Genomic DNA, 21,217 nt, shown 5'->3' on the forward strand with positions numbered 1-21,217 from the left:
CCAAAGTTGAATTTTGAAAGAAGAAATACAATAGCATTTTATCATTTTATTTGCAGTCTTGTAAGCATATGGATAGGTTAATATTATTTCTCATATCAATTCTATGAGCAGCTAATAATGTCCCATTCCTAGATAATCTATGCAGTATTTCCACATAAACTTACACATACGTACTTAAAGGTTACATAGTTTTGTAAGAGAGGTTCCCTCCACCCATAGTAAGTGAGTAATTCTGCAGAAACCTGCTCCTCACTTTACACTTTACACATACCCAAATTATTTGCTATCAGGTGTTGTATTCTACTTACAGATCCAGTCTCCTGTATGTTTCCTGTTGTTTTACCCAGCCCCTTTGAGGACTAGTTTGAGAGCATTTCAGCTAATTTAATATATAAGTTTGTTATACCAGCAAGAACATCTCTCTATAAGCTGAAAGAAGCCAGAGTGCTTTAAGTTGGCTTAAAAAAAAATATTAAAGCAAGTTAGAATGTTCAATTATCTTAAGTTAATGAATCAGGTACTAACTAGATAACTTGTAATTTCGTACACCATTACTACACATAAATGTGAGGTTAAATAAGAATGGAGGAAGAAGGAATTACATGTTCTTATGTGTTCATTTGCATTTTCCCCTACAGATTAGTGTCCTTTAATGCTGAATATTAAGGATTTTGAAATAGTTGACTGATGAGTTTCTTATTCTTCTATTATAAAATACATGTATCTGAGAAATAGGAACAACATAGCAAAAAAGTTTGAAGTAACTTTTACTAAGTTCTCAGGTAACTGGGTGTGTAAATTCTGTTAGACTTTGACCATGAAAAGAAGATAATGGCTGAGAAACAGAAGATGATCTTGTCAGCCATTTGTAACCAAAGGACATGACCGAGAGATGACCCAGAGATGACTGTGATGTTCTCTTTGCTTTTTTTCTTCCCTAAGCAAATAGTTGTTAAATCCTAGGTGCAGAACAGCATGATTTTTGGTATTTCGGAAAATAAAATAATTTTTTAAAGTATAGACCCTGTTGGCTGGGCGCTGTGGCTCACACCTGTAATCCCAGCACTTTGGGAGGCCTAGGTGGGTGGATCACTTAAGGTCAGGAGTGAGAGACAAGCCTGGCCAACATGGCAAAACCCCATCTCTCCTAAAAATACGAAAATTAGCTGGGCATGGTGGCAGGCGCCTGTAGTCCCAGCTATTCAGGAGGCTGAGGCAGGAGAATCGCTTGAACCCGGGAGGCGGAGCTTGCAGTGAGCCGAGATCGCGCCACTGGAGTCCAGCCTGGACGACAGTGAGACTCCGTCTCAAACAAACAAACAAACAAAAAAAGGAATAGCCTCTGTTGTTGAGAAGAGTTAGAAATATAATCTGTTGCTCTGGCAGAGAGCCAAGCCAACTAGTCCTTACTGGACAGGAGTCCAACCATACACTTTGGCTAATTTACTTCCCCTCTTCTGCCAACTGAACCAAGAAGCTTATATGATAGCAATAGCAGTAACACGTGGATTGTCATAAGTAATATCAAAGTGAACTCTAGGTTAAAATAAAACATATACTTAAAAGTTACTCAAACATATACTCAAAACATATACTTAAAAGTTACTCAAAAATCAAGGCTTTTAGTGTGCAACATACTACAGGTTATTTTCTTTATTTACTTCAATTAAATGTGTAACATTTTTCTAAAAACAAAGACATCGGATCAAGGAAAACTTACCTATTGTGTATTAATGACTGCGTTGTTGTTGTTTCTTTTCTTTCCTTTTTTTTTTTTTTTTTTAGCGACAGAGTGTCACTCTGTCACCCAGGCTGAAGTGCAGTGGTGCAGTCATAGCTCACTGTAATCTCAAACTCCTGACTCAAGCAATCTTCCTGCCTCAGGCTCCTGTGTTGTTTCTTACATTTAGATTTTATATTTATATACCTCTTCTAACTGGTTCTTCCCAGTTTTTTCAATTCAGCACGCCAGAATTGATTTTTAAATTGTGATGGCAACGACTTAGGGGTCTGTGAAACACTATGTTCCTGAAATGACATGTTTTTCTGTTGTGTTTATTTTATGTGGACAAAAAAATAATTTTCCAAGTAAAGATAGAGAAGTTATTTTCATCCAGCTTACAATGCAAACCCCTTTGGGCACAGCTAGTGTACGTTCCTCTCCTGCAGTGCCTGAACAGCAGGAGCTCCTTTGCTTCTTTAGAAATGTCAAAAGGAGGAGGAGCAGGTTGGATATTGTAACAGTACTCTCTGTTGACGTACTCCTGAGCTTCATACTTCTGGAAGCTTCACAATGATGTGGAATGTTATCCTGTGTTTTTCTCTGCCTGCGTCTCTGAAGTCTGTGTGTGTGTGTACACACACACGTATGCTGACACAGATAACTGTTTGAATAGGTCTTGAAGTTAAAACCCTTACTTTACAGTGTTGGTGTCACTGATCTTGAAGCTGCTTTTCTTCCTTGTTTAAGAAAATTGTATTTTATGCAAAGACACCATTAGGACAATGTCAGTAGCACTGCAGTTACATTTTCTGGCCAAAATGACAAGACTCAACAATGAGCCAGAATACAGACTTAATGCATTAAAAATATGTCAGGTAAGAGCTTGGTGTAACCAGCCTTCAGGTAAAATTTAAAACTGAGGCAGTATTTTTAATGTAGGAAACCAACTGGAGATGTTCGTGCATAATTTGTAACCATGAAATTGGTTCCAGAAAGGGGTCATGAAAAGCATAGCTCTGCTAAGGCTGCAAAGCTTCTTTAGGGAAAAGTCACTCAACCCCTTCACTAAACCACCTTCTCTTCAGAGTCTTTAACAATGAATGCTTGTTGCAGGAGTGCTTAGTCACAACGTTTGCCCTGAACACTTGTGAAGGATCAGGCACAATACATTCCTCAGCAATGTGAGGATGTTGGGGCTACCTAGGACTTTCTCTTAGAGATACTTACCTAGGCCTGCTCTCCACAGGAAATATCTGTTGTGTTAGGCTGTTCTTGCATTGCTATAAAGAAATACCTGAGACTGGTAATTTATAAAGAAAAGAAGTTTAATTGGCTCAAGGTTCTGCAGGGTGTACAAGAAGCATGGTGCTGGCATCTGCTTGGCTTCTAGGAAGGCCTCAGGAAACTTACAATCATGGGAAAAGGGAAAGGAGGAGCAGTCAAGTCACATGGCAACAGCAGGAGCAAGCGAGAGAGTGGGGCAGGTGCAGGAGTGGGAGTGTCACACACTTTTAAGTGGCCATATCTTGCTAGAACTCCCTATCATGAAGACAGCACCAAGCCATGAGGGATCCGCTCCCACGATCCAAACACCTTCTACCAGGCCCCACCTCCAGCTTTGGGGATTACACTTCAGCATGAAATTTGGCTGGGGATGAATATCCAAACAATATCACCTGTTCTTCAGACCATTCTTACCCAATTTTGGAGATTAAAAAAATTATATATTTGTGCTAAGGCTTCATCCTTTTTTGTTCCAGGAAAACTATTCATGTACCACCATCCTCACCATCATCATCACAGTCTTTGCTGACACTAGATGTACTTACTAGATGCCAGGCACTAATTTCAGGTTTTCAGGCATTAACTCATTGAATCCTCATAACAACATTGTGAGATAGGCACAATCAGTAAAGCTTTTTTATGGGTGAGAAAAATTGAGGCAGAGGATGAATTAACTTGCCATAGGGTCACCCCATTGGTAAATCAGAGAGCCAGGACTTGAATGAGATGGTTTCATTTACAGGTCTCATTCACAGGTTAAGCGACTCTTGAATGATTTATTAAGCGTCACTTAACCTGTAAATGCTGGAAATTAATGCATTGACTCTTTCTAGGGTGTCCATCCCTCTCCTCACCAGTATAATGAGGTTTATTCTAAAGGTAAAAATTTTAGATATTATATTAGATCAAAGTGGAACTCTTTCAATTTAGTAGAATTATCAGCAATTCTTCAATCAAACTGGATCATTCCCTCAGGAGCCAGACAGGGACACAAGCCACAGGCTGCCATGAACTAGCTAATCTCAAGAACACTTTCTGGGGTTTATTTAAAAATTTACTGTTGGTATGAAATAACTGTTACAAAGAATGATAGTTCCCTTCACGTAGCTGAGTCCTGGAGCCCAAATAACTGTAAGAAAAGATTAGCAGAAAAGTATCCAAGGTGTTCTAAAGGATTTGAAGGGGATATCCATATGACAAATGTACTTATTCAAGGCAACTGTTTAGGCAAAACCTTTGTCAGTTTCAGTCTTTGTGACAAGGCATGGACAACTAGTAAAAGTAGTTAAAGTGTCAAATGTGGTGCACAATGAAAAATCAAAAGGGGGAAAATGTGAGAGTCAATGTTTGGACAATTGACATAAAAAAATATGGGCACAATATGGCAGAAGGTGGGAGAAGGTGGCCTCCTGTATAAATGCAATATGCTCAATGAAAGAATGTTTTATGTGGGCATGTCAACAGTCAGCCTAATCTGAAAACCCAGCCATCAAGTGCCAGATGAGGAATGCCAAAATGCCAAGAAATATATCAAGAGGTAAAGAGAGCCAATAAAAAAACTTCCATCTTGTGGCAGTTTTATGGAAAGGATTTACATAGAAATCAAGAGCTAATAATGAGAGCATACAAATTACTGTGGAAAATGATGATTAGTGATAATAATTGTTCAAGAAAATGTGTGTCACCTGCCTCTAAATGTTAATTTACTTTTGACTAATGAATAATTCAAGCACCTAAGCTTAGGAAATACCCCACTTCTATCACTATTTCCCTAGTCAGGCCAAAAGGAGACGACAACAACTGAATAGACCCCAACACCAACCTATTCCTTCCAAGTAATTTCTTCATTGCCTCTGACTGCCTGGTCATGCTGGCTAAGTCCTGAAAATCCCTTTCTTCTTTTTTTTTTTTCTTACAACATTTCCTCATATCTTCAGGATTTCCAGGAGAGAAAGTAAGAGCAAAAATGAAGCAGAAGGAAGAAAAAAAGGAGGAAGAGCAAGAGAGGGAGAAGGATCAGGAAGAGGATGAGGAGAAAGGAGAAGGAGGAAAGAAAAAGAAGGGAGGAAGAAAAGAAGGAAAGGGGAAAAAAAAGAGAAAGGAACACACCAAAAGTATCCTCTCTCCAAATGTTACATGCATTGAAGGAACTTACTTAGTTTTAGAAGTGTCCATGGAGTCTCACCAATTATATCTTACAGAAGTCTCCTTTTGTTGCTCAATGTGAAGTTCTCAAAGTTAATGAATAAACAAATTAATCAGTTTCCTAGGCGGTGTGATTTCAGGAACAGCGGCTTTAAAAATAATTTTACCTTCTCCTGTCTGGTTTGGAAAGTCCATAATTAGAGAGTTTCTCATTTGCTTTCTAATTTGATATAAAGTAAATATCTCTAGGACATAGCCAATATAAATCTCTTACACTTTAGTATGAAATTTTATCAGATACTTTTCTACAGTTGATTGAAGAAACAAGGAAGCCAGATACAAAGGGTGCCTAAAGAAGGAAGGAAATGAAAGCAAATGGAAAAATGACTAGATGCACTACAGTTTATTTTTCCTGCTTGCAGTTTTACCTAAAAGGATGGTGACTGTCACTGTACCTCTAACTTGTGAGAGAATCATGTTAATTATTTTTGTGTGCACAGCACCAACCATAGAGTGCCATACTATGGATGTTTGCTGAATTAATGAATAAATGAATGCAAGTATTCAATGATTACTATACTCTTGATATTTTGTAAAATCTATGCGTAACACAATCCCTTGCTACTAGCAAGTTGTCTTCTAAAAGAAATGGTGTACATAGCAAGTATTCTTTCCAACTAGCTATTTCTCTGCATTAATTTCTAAACCAGGTTCTGCCTTCTCCCAAACCACTTTAGCTTCTGGTTAAGAAATGTATTGTTACTAGAAAACAAAACAGAACTGGTGTTTTTTTGTATGCATAATATATACAAATGAAGAATGGCTAATGATCGAGATATCCAAAAGATGACCTATATCACAAATAGACATATTTAATCATTTATTCAATATTTACTGAGTATCTGCTGTGTAATGAGTAAGGCAGGCAAAGTCCCTGACCTCTTGGTGGTTCCTGTAATAGAAGTATATTTAAAAGTGTAAACGAATATAGAAACAAAGCTCTTTCAGATTATTACAGATTCTATTTTTAAAATACAAATGTGGTAGAGAGTGATGGGGTAATGGGTTGAGCTAGTTTGGCCTAGGAATGCTTCCTGAGAATGCAATGAGCATGCAATCATGTTAATTTCTGTGGGAAGTGTTCCATGCATAGAGAACACCAATTATAAAGGGAAGAAGCAAGTGTTCTGGGGACAGAAAGGTGAATGTGGTTTCAACATAGGAGAAGAGTAGTCTTCTTTCTAGCACAAGCCCAATAATTTAAATTGTCATTGAATGATCTTTTAAAATTAATGTCTAAGAATTATAAATGGGTCTTCTACTGTCTAAATTTTAAATCTGTCTTAGCTATTTTTTTTTAATTCAGCTATCTTATGTTCCAGATATGCTAGGTTTCAATTCTTTCCCTAATGGGCTTTCTTCATAATTGCACTGATGAGTATTTAAGCATTTATGACAGGCCAGCCTTAAAAGAGTGAGTTTATGTAGTACCATTATGTTCCCCTTACTAAAGTTAGACAACAAAGAGTATTCCCTCCAAACGTGTTCATTAAGATTCATATCTGATTTGAAAAGCTTGAAGGAATTGTGGCCAAAGATTTGCACATTAACACATTTATAACCATCAATACATTAGCCTAGGCTCATTTTATCAAATGACCCAGTCATTACCTTGGGAAGCAAAGAGCAGGGCCCTCAAAGATTAGAAGAAAGGTAAGCTAAGTTTGTTGATGAAGGAGAAAAACAAAAAAAGCTCAATACACAATACGTGATGAAGACAAAACTATTTTTTGCTCAAAATTTTAGCCATTCTAAACCGTGGTTCTCATGTGTTTTTGCATGAAAGTATAAATATTTCCTTGCTGCAATCAAATCTGAGAGATTACAAAGCAGATGAATGTTATTTTTCTAGGGCTAGCTATGATACATTACATTTCTCTTATGTGGTGTTGTGATTGTATCTCACTGCTGATTGTGTCTTACCAGACTTTGTGCTTTCCTTGGTTTTAAAAGTAATGGCAATGGTAAACACATCATAACAATAGCTTTAAAATGTTAGTATTTAGTATTATGGTATCAGCTATTTTAATTCGAGGATAATCTAATAGTAAATCGAATGTGACTGTAAAACAACATTTTAAAAAATAGCTGCCATTGAAGACCTTCTTTGGGATGGCACACATAGTTCTGAATGTCTGCAACAGTCAGAGGATATGCTATTCAAATTGGCATATCATCCTCAGTTGAAGGTGACATCTTCTGCTTTTTTTTTTCAAAAATACCATTTTAAGGAAAAAATAAACTAATGAGGTTCATTTTCTCATGTGTCTCAGAAATAGATTCTAATGACAAAATGAATGGGAGGAAGAGAAAGGGAAAATGGATGAGGAGGAGAAAAATGAGGATGAGAGATAGAGGAGGAAAAAAGGAGGAAGCGGAGAAATAGAAGAATCCAAATATATTGTAAAAAGACACTTTATTCAAATAAGTACATAATCTCACAGCTGAATACTTTCCATGAATATTCTGACACATTTATTTAAATTTTTGAAATTTTACTTTATGCATGTTATAATGTAAAATAGAGGATGAATCTCTTTTTATAATTTTATCTCATTTATGTTAAATACAAAGATATTCTAGATCAGAACTAACAAGATGAAAGTAATTTATTAAAAGTATGAAATTTCATTAAAGTAGTATTTAATTTTTTGTGTGTTGGCATGATTGGTCTATTACCAACAACCTTCAAGGAGCTCACTCTTTTATAATCTTTATTCCTGGTGCTTGATTTTCCTCTTTATATCAATCCACTATGTGTTCCACAATTCTAATCTCAGATTTAAAAAATAAACGGTCAAAGGGAGTGGCAAAATGTTTGAATTGCTTTCAGAGGTTTGATGGTAGGACCCAGAAGACATAGAGATTGCCAGAATTAACATAACAGAGGATTCAATGTGCTCCTGTGAGAAGCATTGATTGGGGTGGGAATACAAGTCTGTTTCAAGCTTTCTGTACTGGTAGTAACTACTCACAGCTTCTACTCTTGCTTCTTAACCATAGCTTTCCTTTTTTTTTCTTTCCAGGGCTATAAGATTTTTATTTGATTTCAATAATCTTCCACCTGTATCTCCTTTTTACTTATAATGAAAAATTTCAGTTCTGTAAGACACCAATATAATGACTTACTTGCTTTATCTCATAATATATAAACAGTTGCAAAATATGAATAACAGCACTACAACTAGCAATATGATGATTGCTTAACAGCTAAAGATTATTTTTAGGGTTTTTTTTTTGCCGTGATTATTTCTTAAGGTATAAAAAGTCAAATTACTACACAGCTTTCCTTTATAATGGGCAACCAAGTACCATAGGTTGAAGGGCCACTCTTCAGCAGTTATAGCCTCACTTGAAAACCCGGCTGACCTCTGCTAAGAGCTTCCACTTAGCGGTTGGTAGTTGTGTTCAGACTCTGCCTCTGCTACTTACTAGCTCTATACCTTTGTGAAAGCCATTTAATGTCTCTGCCTCAGTTTTCAAATTGGAAAGAAGAGAGGGAGGAAGAAAAACAGAAGGAAAAACCCTATTTTACATGGTTGTTCTCAGACTGAGTAAGAAAAAATATATAAAGCATTTACCTCAATGCCTAGAGCTTAAAAATTATTAAGCAAATGGTAACTATATTATTTAGCTCATGAGCCAAATTCTTTCCAGATAAAATTTTTAGAAATCAATAGAAATAAAACTTGCCACGTAAAAACAATTTTCCACCTTCAACAGAAATATATGGGCAGGTAAATTCTGTCTTATGCAAACTTTTGTGGTTCTTTAAAATTAACCGTAGGAGGAAAAAGATTTACAATGTATTTTGGGGGGGAGGGGCGGGAATGGCAGTGAGGGAGACAAGAAATATGTAGGGAAAATCATCTTAGAAAAAATAAAGCTTCTTAAAATTGATCTAAAGCAGAGGGTGGAAACTGAGGCCGGGAGATTATTACTCGTCCACGCTTACAGGGTGGGGTGGGGCAGCGTTCTCCAGGGTTTCGCCTTTGCCGAAGACCCGCTCCACCTTCTTTCGACCCAGATGCCCTTGTCGGGAAGAGTATGCTGTCCTCAGTGCCTGGGCCAAGCTCACAAGCCCTCGTCTGTTCCAGGAATTCCAGTCCAAGCTCAGTCCTCTCTCCATCCCGGGGCATCCTAAGCGTGTCTTTGAACCGCACTGTGGAGTTTCACTCCGAAAGTCCTTCTTACAGAGCAACTCCAAGGATGGGCCGAAAAGCACATAGAGAAAATGGAACAGTGCGAAGTTGGAAGGTCCGTGCGGGTGGCAGCGCCAGTGTGGGGATGAGATGCTCACAGGACGGTTTTTAGGCGGCTCACAAGGGTTTTTTCTTTTCTTTTCTTTTCTTTCTTTCTTTTTTTTTTCTTTCTTTTTTTTTTTTTTTTTTTTGAGACGGAGTCTCGCTCTGTAGCTCAGACTGGAGTGCAGTGGCGCGATCTCCGCTCACTGCAACCTTTGCTTCCCGGGTCCCGGTTCAAGCGATTCTCCTGCCTCAGCCTCCCGAGTAGCTGAGATTACAGGCGCGCGCCACCATGCCCAGCTAATTTTTGTATTTTTAGTAGAGACGGGGTTTCACCATGTTGGCAAGGCTTGAACTCCTGACCTCGTGATCCGCCCGCCTTGGCCTTCCAAAGTGCTGGGATTACATGCGTGAGCCACCGCGCCCGGCCTCACAAAAGTGTTTTTGAAGGCTCCATTCCCGAAGACTGAGTGAGGTATTCGATATCCTCCTCCCTCATTGAAAAGTTGTTTAACAGGAATCTAAGTTCATGCCGTTTGATTCCCAAGACTTCTCCAAGCCGCAGTGTAGAGCAGGAAAATCGACTAATATTACTGCTCAGATTATCATCATAGTGGCCATTTAAGATGGAATGCGACATCAAGGGTAAACTACGCATTGAAAAATTCACTTTCAGACCTCCCTTCCGTGCCTCAGTCTCCGGCCAGTCCTTTTCCCCATTCGCCATTCAGGCACTAAAATTTTGCAGTTTGAGAAAAAGAAAAGTGAGGAAAACACAAGAGAAAAAACGCGAGGCTTTTCGGGTTCTTTTTTATATATGGAATAGCTTATATAGTCCAATTTTATTTTCTAAATCGCCCCACACATAAAACGTATAACTCTAGCCAAGACGAAGGAAAAAAGAAATGTAATAGTTGGGAGCAGAGAGAAATAGCCAGCACCACCCCCCAGCGCAGAGCCGGGGCGCGGGGCCTCGGGTCGCCCCCTCCGGCTCCTCTGACCCGAGACTCGCCAGGTCTTGGACGTCCTCAGCCTGCGACACCGTTCCCAGGACGGCTCATCACCTATTATCTCGGACTCCAGATTTTGTGTGTACGTGTGAAAATTTTCCACAAGAAAGTGGGAAAGATTGTCGGTCCTGTTCCCAGCGGGTGGGGGCTGGTGGGGGGTTCTTGTCTGTCTTTGAGTCTTTCCATCCGCACCATCAGCTGAGGGACAACAGGGTGGGGGTGGGAGGGGGAGTGTAGGGGAGACGACTCGGGGGCCAGGTTCTAAGAGACTCTGGGAGGTAAAGTGTTCAAGTCCAGTCTTTTCTAAATCTTACTGGGGGAAAACCCTGAACAGGAACCATTAGAGAAGAATGGTTCTCTAATAACCATTAGAGACCCCTCTAATAACCCCTATAATAACAGGGCCCGGCTGCTGGGCATTGTCAACAGGGAAATAACTCGGTCGCTGCTTTTCTGGCGAAGACGTGCCATAGCCTGGGATAGTAGCCTGGGGTCACAGGGCCACACCGAAAGCCCTCATCTCTCTCTACCTTCTCTCTGCAGAAAAAGCGTGAGGCTGCTCCTCATTGACACCCACTTAGAAGTTGGTTGATGAAGACTGCAGTGAGCACTCTCAGCAAGGGTAAAACTGGCACATTTGGGCCTGAAATGGGGTCCTCGGGGCCTGGTAGGCTCAAGTATGCCCTTGGTAATTTCCAGCTTACAGAGAAAAGAAGAGCGTTCACTTTGTTTCTGGTGGCAGTGTGAAAAGGGGCAGCTACGTGGCCAAAGGTGAGTGCTCAAGTTTGCAAGGGCCCAAGATAATAGGGACTCTGATTTGGAGACTGCTGGAACTTGAGCAGTTTGTTCTCCACTTCTGGTCCTCTTGCCTCAGGTGTGCGGTTGCCTGGCCAACAGGAGGTGGGTCCTTTCTGTGCGCCCCAAGTGGTGCCAAGAGTGATTCGCGCCACTTCCCAGGGGCATGGAGGTTAAGCAAGGCCGGTAGGAATGTTAGTGAATCCTTGCTTGGGGGTCCGCACGGTTTTATTTGTTTTGTTTTTCTGACTAGATTCCAAAGTTGGTGGATTTTTCTGCTCTGGGGTTACGGGGAACTCCCGGGGCGCAGTGTCGGGAAGGTCAAGGAAAACTACTGCTCTCCCATAGGCGGTTGCTGTGTGTGAGTCACGTCTGGGCGTTTTAAAATTGAACATTGTTTTGCTCGCTGTTTAGTTTTCTGAAAAGACCGTTTCTTAAACTATTACAATTCAGTTATCTCCATTAAGATTGTATTTCTGTTGCAATATATATTTAATGTTTGGGCTTTATAAATGCTGTTTCCCTCAAGCAGCTCTCAGTCCTTTCTTTGGACCACAATAAAATACAGCTCTTAGAAATCTTTGGTTTCCCTGGGTTCATTTTCATCGCGTGTTCCTCATCCTGCCAGGTTACACGTTTTCCCTCACTGCGAACTGTCAGCCTTATTCCGAGTATAGCCACCACTGACTTCTGACCCTGGACGGTGTCATTCACCGGGAACTCTTAACGTCTCCGGCCGAGAAAGGAGGGGACGGTAGCTAACTCTTTCGGCGGAGCTGAACCCCTACCCCCTCCCTCCTGTGGCCCGAGCCTACTGCGAGACCTGGACACCGCCAAGTGGGGCAACGTTTCGCTCTTACAGCAGCTTCCCGACCTCTGCTAACTCCCAGGCCATTTCAGAAGGCGCAAAGGGGAGAAGGAAAAGTTCAGAGAGCAAACGTTGCTCTCTAGCCGCCCCCAACCTCCAGTTCCTCTCTTCCTTCCCCTGCTGTCCAAACTTCATACTGTCCACCAGGGGAGACTGCCCCCCGACTCGGCTGTCCCTCACTAACGCGGTGGTCCCCGACCTAGGGTCGCAGATGCACTTCCCGAGGCACATGCGGGCGCAACAAGGTAACTGCGCTCCAGGCGTGGAACCCCAGTCCTGAGCGATGTGAAACCAACCCCAAGCGGGCTGTGCTCACAGTTTGGGAAGAGGTAATGTCTCTGATCCCCCCATATCCACCCCTCCCCCAACCCTTGAGGACAGATTCGGGTACCGCAAAACCGCCAGGCACAGAAGGGAGGAGAGCTGAGACGGACAGGCTACTCCCGGGGAGGGGATCACCTCCACGTTCCCGCTCCAAGCGGCTGGCAGCTGCTAGTAATTCAGACTTCTGGCCTCGGAGGAAGAGTGCCAGGGAAGAAAGAGACTAAGAAATCCTCAAACGCCCGTAGAACAAGACCCGGGAGGAAGTGCCCAAGTGGGCGCGGCCGTCGGCGAGGTCAGTTTAGCCTGTACTGGACCGTGGAACCCTGAGCGCTGAGGCTGTGGGGTCGCGGGATTCTACTGGGCCTCGCCAGCTTCCACAGTCTGCTGCGGTCTGTGGAATGGGGAAGGATAAAATACAGACTTTGGTTTATTTTAAAAAATGGTATTCTGCCTGAACTAGCAGGTCCATGGTTTGCTTTTGGCGCTTGCAGAAGAACCAGGACGATCTTTCCAAAAATTTCTGCAGTAGTTTATCTAACCAATGAAATAAATGAAGGTTAAAAAACCAAAACAGATCATTTTCTCCCCTTGGCCTTTTATTTTATTTTTGTTAAGCGAAGGGGTTCTTTTGTTCTTATTTTTGTCTTCTTATTTGCCTGAGGGGTGTGAACTCAGGAGCATCTGGACCTTTCCACACATCATTTGTTCGATTACTTTCTTGTTGTTGACCCAACTAAGCTTTTTACGTTTTTTTTTTTTTTCTCAATTCTTTACAGAAAAAAAAAAAATCTTGGGAGTACTGATGAACTTTGTTTACAGAATCACACTCCGACTCCTTCCCCTGAATGGCTGGTGCCTCCGGAGCTTTGAAAGCCCTGCTTTTCTCTAGGTTCAGAAACCAAAGTTATTCACGCTCACTTCTCAAACCCTTTCCATATGTTCTTCTCTCGCTGGAAAAACTGATAAGTAACAATGTGTGTGTGCACGCGCGCTTAAATTGCCTTTAGATTTTAGATACATCAGAAGAGCTAAGGTCTTTGGTCGACACCACTTGCTGACAGCTCTTTCTCCCTTAAATTGGGGACTTGTGTCCCTCGCTTGCATTGGATTCAGAGGAGACACGCGAGCAGCTGCTCAGGAAAGAGTTTTCTCTGCTACACGCTCACTCGCGCTGCATATCTCCTCATGTCCACTAGAGGTCACTGGCCCCTCGCGGCTCGCGGTGCTACCGGCCGCCTCCCGCTCCTGAAGCTCAAATTAGCTGCGCGTTAATTAACACCCGAGTCCATCAAGGCGCGTTCCTCAGTACAGTACTCCAGCAGGGCTTATATAGACAACCCAAACCCAGCCAAAGCAAACCTCCCCAAATCCAACATTTCCTGCATGTCCAAAATGGGAGACAGGCGCCTGAGTAACCCGGGGCAAGGTATAGTGCAATCACGCTTTAACTTTTGTTCTGTGGGGCTTGCTAAGTTGCTGTGAAGATAACATTCTCTGCGAGCGCAGGTTCGGCGGGGCCCGGCTCCGTTCTCCAGCTCTTCAAGGCTGGGCAGCGTGAGTTTTGGCCCCCGCAGCACACTGGTCCTCCGAGCGAGTTTCTCCAACACGGTCGCTACGGGGAAGAGGGGCGCAGGTCCACACCGTCCTAGGCGCACACGAATGTAAAAGGAGAATATTTGTTTAGGATATGATGCACAAGAAAATGCCCAGATGTGGAGAAAAGAAATATAAAATATGACGTTTCTCCTGCCTTTTGATGAGAAATGGGGAAAGGGCGGGGGTTAACTGTGGAGACCGACGCCCGGAATTGACTCTGGTGATTTTAACGCGGGAGCTAGGGGGGTGGCTGCGATGTCCAGAGAAGGTCACTGCCTCTTGCTCATTGTGCGTGTGTGTGTGTGTGTGTGTGTAAGGTCCACACGAAGCTTTGGGTCTAGCTTTTATTTTATTTTATTTTATTTTATCTCAACCAAAGCCCAATAAGCATTTCCCACTATGGACTGGGAGGAATTAGTCACGTCTCCAGGGCCTCAACGAAATCCTTAAGGACTGCATGAAACCAAGCCCAAGTTACATTCCAATAGCGCTGTCCACGTTCGTGATATTTGTAAATTGCCATGACGAGTCCCTTTGACATGGTGCCCTAGTGAGTGGAAGGGGCGCCTCTAGAGCTCTTAATTCTTTTGAGAAAAAATCTTGGAAACATTAATTCGCGTTCTGACAAAAGGGTTTACAAGGCTCGGGGTCTTTTGCCTTAGCGGGGAGCAGGAAGTTTGGAGAGGAACAGTGTGGATTCCTAGGAGTTTGGGGACTGACCTTTGTTTTTCATGGGATCATTGGTGCGGACCCCAAAGATCGGGACGGTCGGGCCTTCACTAGGGAGGGATCCAGCGTGTTAACCACCGTTTGCCCCAACTGTTCAGCAGTAGGCAAAATTAGCCTGCCGCGCCCTCATTGCGGGATGGGGCTTCTCCTGGGTTAGTTTAATGATGGCCGATTAATGAAGCCATTGTCCGCCTTCAGGCGAAAGCAGCAGCCGGGGCGGGTTATGGGCCGCGTCCACGTGTTAGGCCACGCCGCAGGCACCTCCAAGGTCCGCATCAATAGCACCCAGGGGGCTGGCGGGAGTGAGAGCTTCCGGCAGCCCCGCGGCAGATGAGTCCTCCGCTGGTGACGGGGTCGGAGGGGGCATCCCTGGAAGCCCGCCCCAGTCTGGAGGAGAAAGGGGCGTCCAATGCTTCCTGATAAAGCTCTGGGACTTCGAAACTGCGGCTATTTTTTTTTTATTGCGGTCCCAAATTATTAGGGAGCAACCCTTGGAGCATTCCCTGCAGAATCCAATCCCTACCTGAACCCCCAATGAGGGGCCGCCCCCCATCCCACACTTCGTTCCTCTTCCCCTTCGCCTTCGGCTTGGGCGCTACTGAGCCGGCGTTCCAGGTTGGAGCAGTTGCCAGAACCTGATCTAGCTCCAGGGCGGGCACAGGTGTCAGCTTGAACTGGCATTATGTAATGCATTTGGCAGCCCTGGCTCTTTCCAAACGGAATTAAGAAAGATGGGGCTTTCCTTTTCTTTTCTTGACCTTTTCTTTTGACTACATCTGGTCAGGTGTACTCAATCCGTGGCAGCAGGTGTTACTGCAGGAAAAGACGAAGCGGAATGGCGGCAGAGGTTAAAGCACTCCCAGGGAGCGGCCCAAGAGAGGCCCGGGGGCCCTGGGAAGAGCCTCAGCGACCCTTCCCTGAGCCACTCACCTGAGGCCGTAGCTGCAGGCGACCTGAATTTCAGGCGCAGGGGACGAGGAGTGAGCAGCCCCTGCTCCCTTTGTTTTCTGGCCAAAACCCCTCTGGTAGAAACTGTGGGGCTCCCTTCTGATTACTATTTGCCTTTTATTAGCCTACCTATCACCCCACGAGTGTGGGAGAGTGTGAGTTTGGACCCAAAATCAGGACATTCTAGGTAAAATACCCTTGCAGGCGACAGGGAGCCCCGCCTACATCTCAGAAGCGTTACCTGCGAGCAGCCTCCGTCAAGCAGTTCTCTAAAAATTAGCCAAACGGAGCCCCCCGAACCCCTTCTAAGCTGCAAGACCACGGGGCTCTCGTCCAGGAGAATTTTAAAAAACAATTTTGGTAAGCTCTGGAAGGGAATTTCATACAGTCAGTCTCCATTTTATTAGATACAAAAGAAAACTGAGAAATGATAACATCTCCCTCTCCAAACTGTCAGTTTACTTGTGAGTACCAAATTACTGCCATGATGGAATTTGATGCTAAGGGCTGGTCTGAAGAGACCTAAGAGACTTTCGTAGAGACCTAAGGAAGTGTTTGAGCCTTAAAAGTGAAACGCTCAATTTTGGGAGTAGGCTTACTTTTAAATGATAAAAGAGAATAGTTTTTAAAGTACCAATTCAAAGACTAAATTTGAGTCTCTGAGTTGAGTTCTAAAAGGAGCACTCATTAAAGGTGATAAGAAGATTTAAAACAAACATTTGGAGAGTTGTGGCAAAAGAGGCTGTTGTCTACATGGTTATTTACAGGTGATGTGTCATGTATCCAGACTTCTTAATTTGGACTCGTGAATTCAGCCCAAAACTCACACCTATAACGACTTGAGTAACAACTATACAAATAAAAATGTCTCTTTCTGGAGTAGCTTCCATTTGCAGAGGCTGCTGCCAGGAAAGCTGGTGAATCCTTTACACTGGATATTTACATGGGCCTGAAGTGCCCCGGTACCTGTGTGTTAACTGTAGCACAATGCCATGCAATGGCTACCTATAAATGACATTTAAAAAAATATATTGTAAGAGATAAGCAGGGAGAAGACTAACATCTGCCAGGAAATTTTTTAAAACAAAGTTCAAACTAGCCCTATTAAATATGTCATGGTCAAAACTGTTTGGTGGTGAATTATTTTTGCCTTCCCTGCTGTTGCCAAAGCCATTGATGATCACAGGAGACCTCAGCGAAAGGAATCAGGAAGCAGCACTCTCCCCCACCTTTTTTCCCAAACGCACATGAGTTTCTTCGTGAATTCCATTTGCTGGATCTCGTCTGCCAGCTGAAGATCCTGTACTGATCTGGGTAGGGACCAGCCCCCACACGCAGCCGTCTGTTCCTGAGCAGAACTTGGAGGTGTAACTACATTTTCATGCCAACAGGGCAAAATGATTTCGCTCAGAATCAGGTTGTGTTTTCAAGTTACCTTTCCTGTCTAATCACGTGGTGCTTGTAAGACTGATAACCTTAAAGCACACTCCTCAGTGCCGGCACCATAGAACCTAGTTGAGCTTTGGGGGCTTTTCTTGAGTACTTATAAAAGATTCCACACCTTCCAGAGGGGCAGGTTGTACGTTGTTGGGACATCAGCGGCTACTTGGTGTCTAATTCAAGCCTTCAGGTGTTTTACTAGTTAACAAGTGTAAATTTCCCAGGTTGTAAATGGTTTAAGAGGGGAAAAAAGAAAGGCAAATTATCAAATTGTCTGTTTAAAACATAGTTTTGCAACTGCTAAGTTCTACTTAAACATAAACCCAAATTTCTTTTGTCCTCTTCAATAATAAATTACTTTCTTTTACATAATTGTTCTGTATATCAAAGCTGTACCTTATTGAACCCCTCACTTTCCTCCGTGCAACCCAATCCTGAGGCCTCATTAAAACACTGGCTAATAATTTTAAAGAAAAAAAGGCAAACTCTCAAAAATGATATTCAATATGCAGGGCAGTTTAATTATTTAGTAACTGTTAAACAATGAAAAGTGTTTTCTCTCCACCATGCCATCGTACTATAGCCTGAATGTTGACCTTACACAAATATCCATTTTTCAACGTGTGGCGATCCACCGAGAACGAACTCTTGGCCTCAGAAACTGAGTTTCAAACAGGGCGAATTCATGGGGGTGGGGGTCCCGATGTGTTTAGAGTGTGTGCTCCAGACACTGGGAACACGGGTGCGGGCTGGGCGGGGGTCTGCGTGCTCTTTGCTTCCTCTCTTATCACTGTTGTCTGAAAGAATTTTTAAAACACCACCTGGGTTGGTAAAATATGATCCTCATTTAATACAGTGCGTAACCGGCTCGTTCCGCTGAGAGGATTTTTTTTTTTCCCTACAACTAACATAATTTTCAAGGAGCAACTTCTTTTTGTTCCATTTTCCTTCAAAACTATGCTGGGCACAAACTAACAACATTTTATCATTCTTATTCTGAAATAAGATTTGGCAGGTAAGTGAGTCCTACAACATGCCAAATGTCCAGCAATCTACCGTTCAGAGATTCCTTATGCCACCTTTGTAACTGTGTAGCAACAGTAATCCCTTAATTAAGTATACAAATGTACAGTTCACCAACCCATCTAGTGGTTTCACTGGAGTGGGAGAAGGGAGATGGTTACCGTGACATCATTGTTATTATTTAAACTGCTAGGGGAGAATATAATTGTTAATAAAAGCCTTCTTCTCCACGCCCCTCAAGGTTCCCTCCCCCCTGGCATTTTATGACGTGCCATCCACAATGAATGTAAGTAGAATTATGTCGATCCTGGGAGCCTACTCTCTAAATATAATGTCGCACAGGTCAGCAAGGAAATGGAGAAGAAAATTACTGTATTTAGGGGTAGCTGTTTGAGAAAATATGTATTTACAAGTGTGGGGTATCGGTATTAAAACTTTGTCTCTTTATGAATGTGTGTGTGTGTGTGTGTGTGTGTACAGAGGGAGTTCTATAAACGGGTTGTGTGCATCCGTTTTAGAATCTTCGTGTTTGTACATTAAAAGGCTGCCATGCAATCATTCCATGGGGCTGGTTTAGTGCATTTAACGGAGAACTAATGGGTAGTCTATGTTGAAAAGCATGGTCCTATTTTTTAATCCCATCACGTACTGAAACGGTTTTGTGAGAGTCTGCGGCTTTCACCTTTATCCATTGTGGATGCTCTTGTTCGAGAAATCCATTCCAAACACTTTTAGTTCCTGATCACTGCTAAAATGCTGTTCCTTCTTTCTATGCAACTGTTCTTTATTTTTGGCCTATTTTTGTCAGTCTTAGCAATAATGATAAACAATCCTTGCTGCATTGAAACTCAGTTGAAATGATCCGGTGAACCCCTGCCTTGGTCCTTGCTGCAAACTGTAATCTCAAATACTGAATATGGTCGGACTTGGTAGTGGGATCCAAGCTGCAGGAGACCGAAGCTACTTTTTCGTTACCTTCTTTCTAGCCTAGAGCGCGCGCGCTATGTACACACACACACACATACACACACACACACACACACACACACACACACCTCGGTAAAAGCAAGCTGAGATGAGGTGAGGGGGTGTTCCAATGTGAACAGAGACGCAGGGTTCGGGCTGAGGGAGCCTGGGCAGTGGGGAAACCGACGGCGTGAGCAGTGCCGGGACCAGGGGCTATGACTAAGGTGGGCGCCCCGCGTCCAGGACGAGGACGCGAGGAAGCTGCACGAGCCTCCGGCGCTTGTCTGAGATGCAGAAGTGGATGACCGGGCTCCCGGGCATAAAATCAAAGTTCCGTGGAGCTTGGAGCTCTTAGACAGCCACGCTTGTCCGAGCTGAGAGCCCTCCGTGGTTCGAGCTCGCGCGTGGAGCGGCCTCCAGCGCTCGGTCTGCTCGGGTAGAAGCCCATGAAGGGGGTCCCGCGGCGCTAGCTTTTGTACGGCCCCGCCTTGGCCAGCCGTGAGCTGACGCACCGGCTCCCCTGGGACGCTGGTGGCGTCGCACCGCAGCTGGGTGGGGAGCAATTTATTCCTCGCCGTCCCATCCCAGCCCATCTTTGGTTACTCCACCCTACCCCTCCCATCCCTCCTCCTCCTCCTCCTCTTCCTCCTCCTCCTCTAACAACGCCCGCACTACCTTCTGATTCTCCACCTCCTCTTCATCCTCCATCCCCCTTTTACTTCTCTCTCTCCGTCTCTCCTCCCTCCCGCCTCCTTTCTCCCTCTCCCCCTCCCTCTCTCCTCTGAATAAGCAAGCTTTTGCCTCTAAAAGTCACAAGTAATCCTCGTGTGTGACAGAGAGAGAGAGAGAGAGAGAGAGAGAGAGAGAGAGAGAGAGAGAAACGAGCTGGCGGAGAGGAGCAGAAGGCAGGAGGGGAAATCTGGCACAACGGCTGGGAGAGGAAACTTGATGCTTCTGGGCCACCATTTGCCAGGGCCTCGCTCGAGGTAAGTACACTGGGGTCCCGCGGAGTCCGTACCTGTCAGGGTCCAGCCCCCGCCCATAGCCGAGAGATGGGCACCCTTACCTGGGCTATTCAAATAATGATCAAAATGGAACGGGGATGGGATGCGGGTGAGGGAGTGCTCCAGCCGGAGGGCCCGGGGCCCAGAGAATGATGTGCGCCTGGAAGCTTGAACCCCGGGCTCTTGCCCCTGGGCACCTTGTGCCTCCAGCCAAGGTTCCGAGCGACGGCGTGGGGCTCCAGCTATCCGATTTCCCTTCCTAAGTCGCGCGTTCGACAGCTCCCTCCTTTACACACCCGCGTGCAAATGAGCCGCTGCTCTGTCATGAAGTGAGAATGTGAGCCTCTTTCAAACCCTAGAAAAGGAAAGTTTGGTAAGGCGGGGGCTGCGCAGATCTGCTGTTCTCTGGAACCTAAACTGGGCACCCTAGACTTGCGCAGAAAATTAATAGTTTTCCATTTTTCTTTAAAAAAATTACCTTCAACGAAAAATTGTTTGTATTCAAAAAAATTATTGGATTACCATGTCTGATCAGCTGCTGATGACCTACCAATAAGCGTTTTAAACACACATGCACATTCACGCGTGCGCGCGCGCGCGTACACACACACACGCGCGCATACACACACACACACACACACACCCCAGGGGCTATGTGCAGTGAGGAAGGCCGTCATAAGTAACTAAGAATTCAGAGGGAGTCGCAAGGGCTTTTAAGTGTGTAAAGGCTGTGTACGTGTCCTCCTTGTTACAGAGAGCAGAGGGAGGGGGCAGACGGAATGAGCGTCGGCTCGGCGTTTTCGCTGTGCCTGTGTGTTTCGCGTGTTGTCAGCTGGCTCTGGTTTCTAAGGGCTGAGCGCTGCCAGGGGCGGGGGCCAGCATCCACCATCCACCTCGGCACCCTAGTGGTGAAACAGGACTCATTTGTTTGGTGCAGAGCGGTGACGACCTAGAAGAGACTGGAGTGTGGTTAGGTCGGCCCCCTGCCATCCATTACACCTGCGGCAGATGGCTCAAGTGGTAGAATGGTTTTGTTTGCCGAGATCAAGAAAGGAGGA

General features: G+C 44.0%; 1 protein-coding gene across 2 annotated transcripts in view; it reads left to right on the forward strand.

Annotated features, from left to right (window-relative positions):
- The first annotated feature begins 7,617 nt into the window (after nt 1-7,617).
- The window catches only part of LOC112209211 (uncharacterized), a 32,701-nt gene continuing 19,101 nt past the window's right edge, over nt 7,618-21,217 (forward strand). For both annotated transcript variants that reach the window (XR_008547910.2, XR_008547911.2), the window contains exons 1-2: nt 7,618-10,548; nt 11,010-20,141. The gene's annotated coding sequence lies outside the window, so the exon portion shown is untranslated. The remainder of the gene's footprint in view (nt 10,549-11,009; nt 20,142-21,217) is intronic.

This window comes from Pan troglodytes, chromosome 4, assembly GCF_028858775.2.
Source record: "Pan troglodytes isolate AG18354 chromosome 4, NHGRI_mPanTro3-v2.0_pri, whole genome shotgun sequence".
In the NCBI taxonomy this organism is placed as follows: domain Eukaryota; kingdom Metazoa; phylum Chordata; class Mammalia; order Primates; family Hominidae; genus Pan; species Pan troglodytes.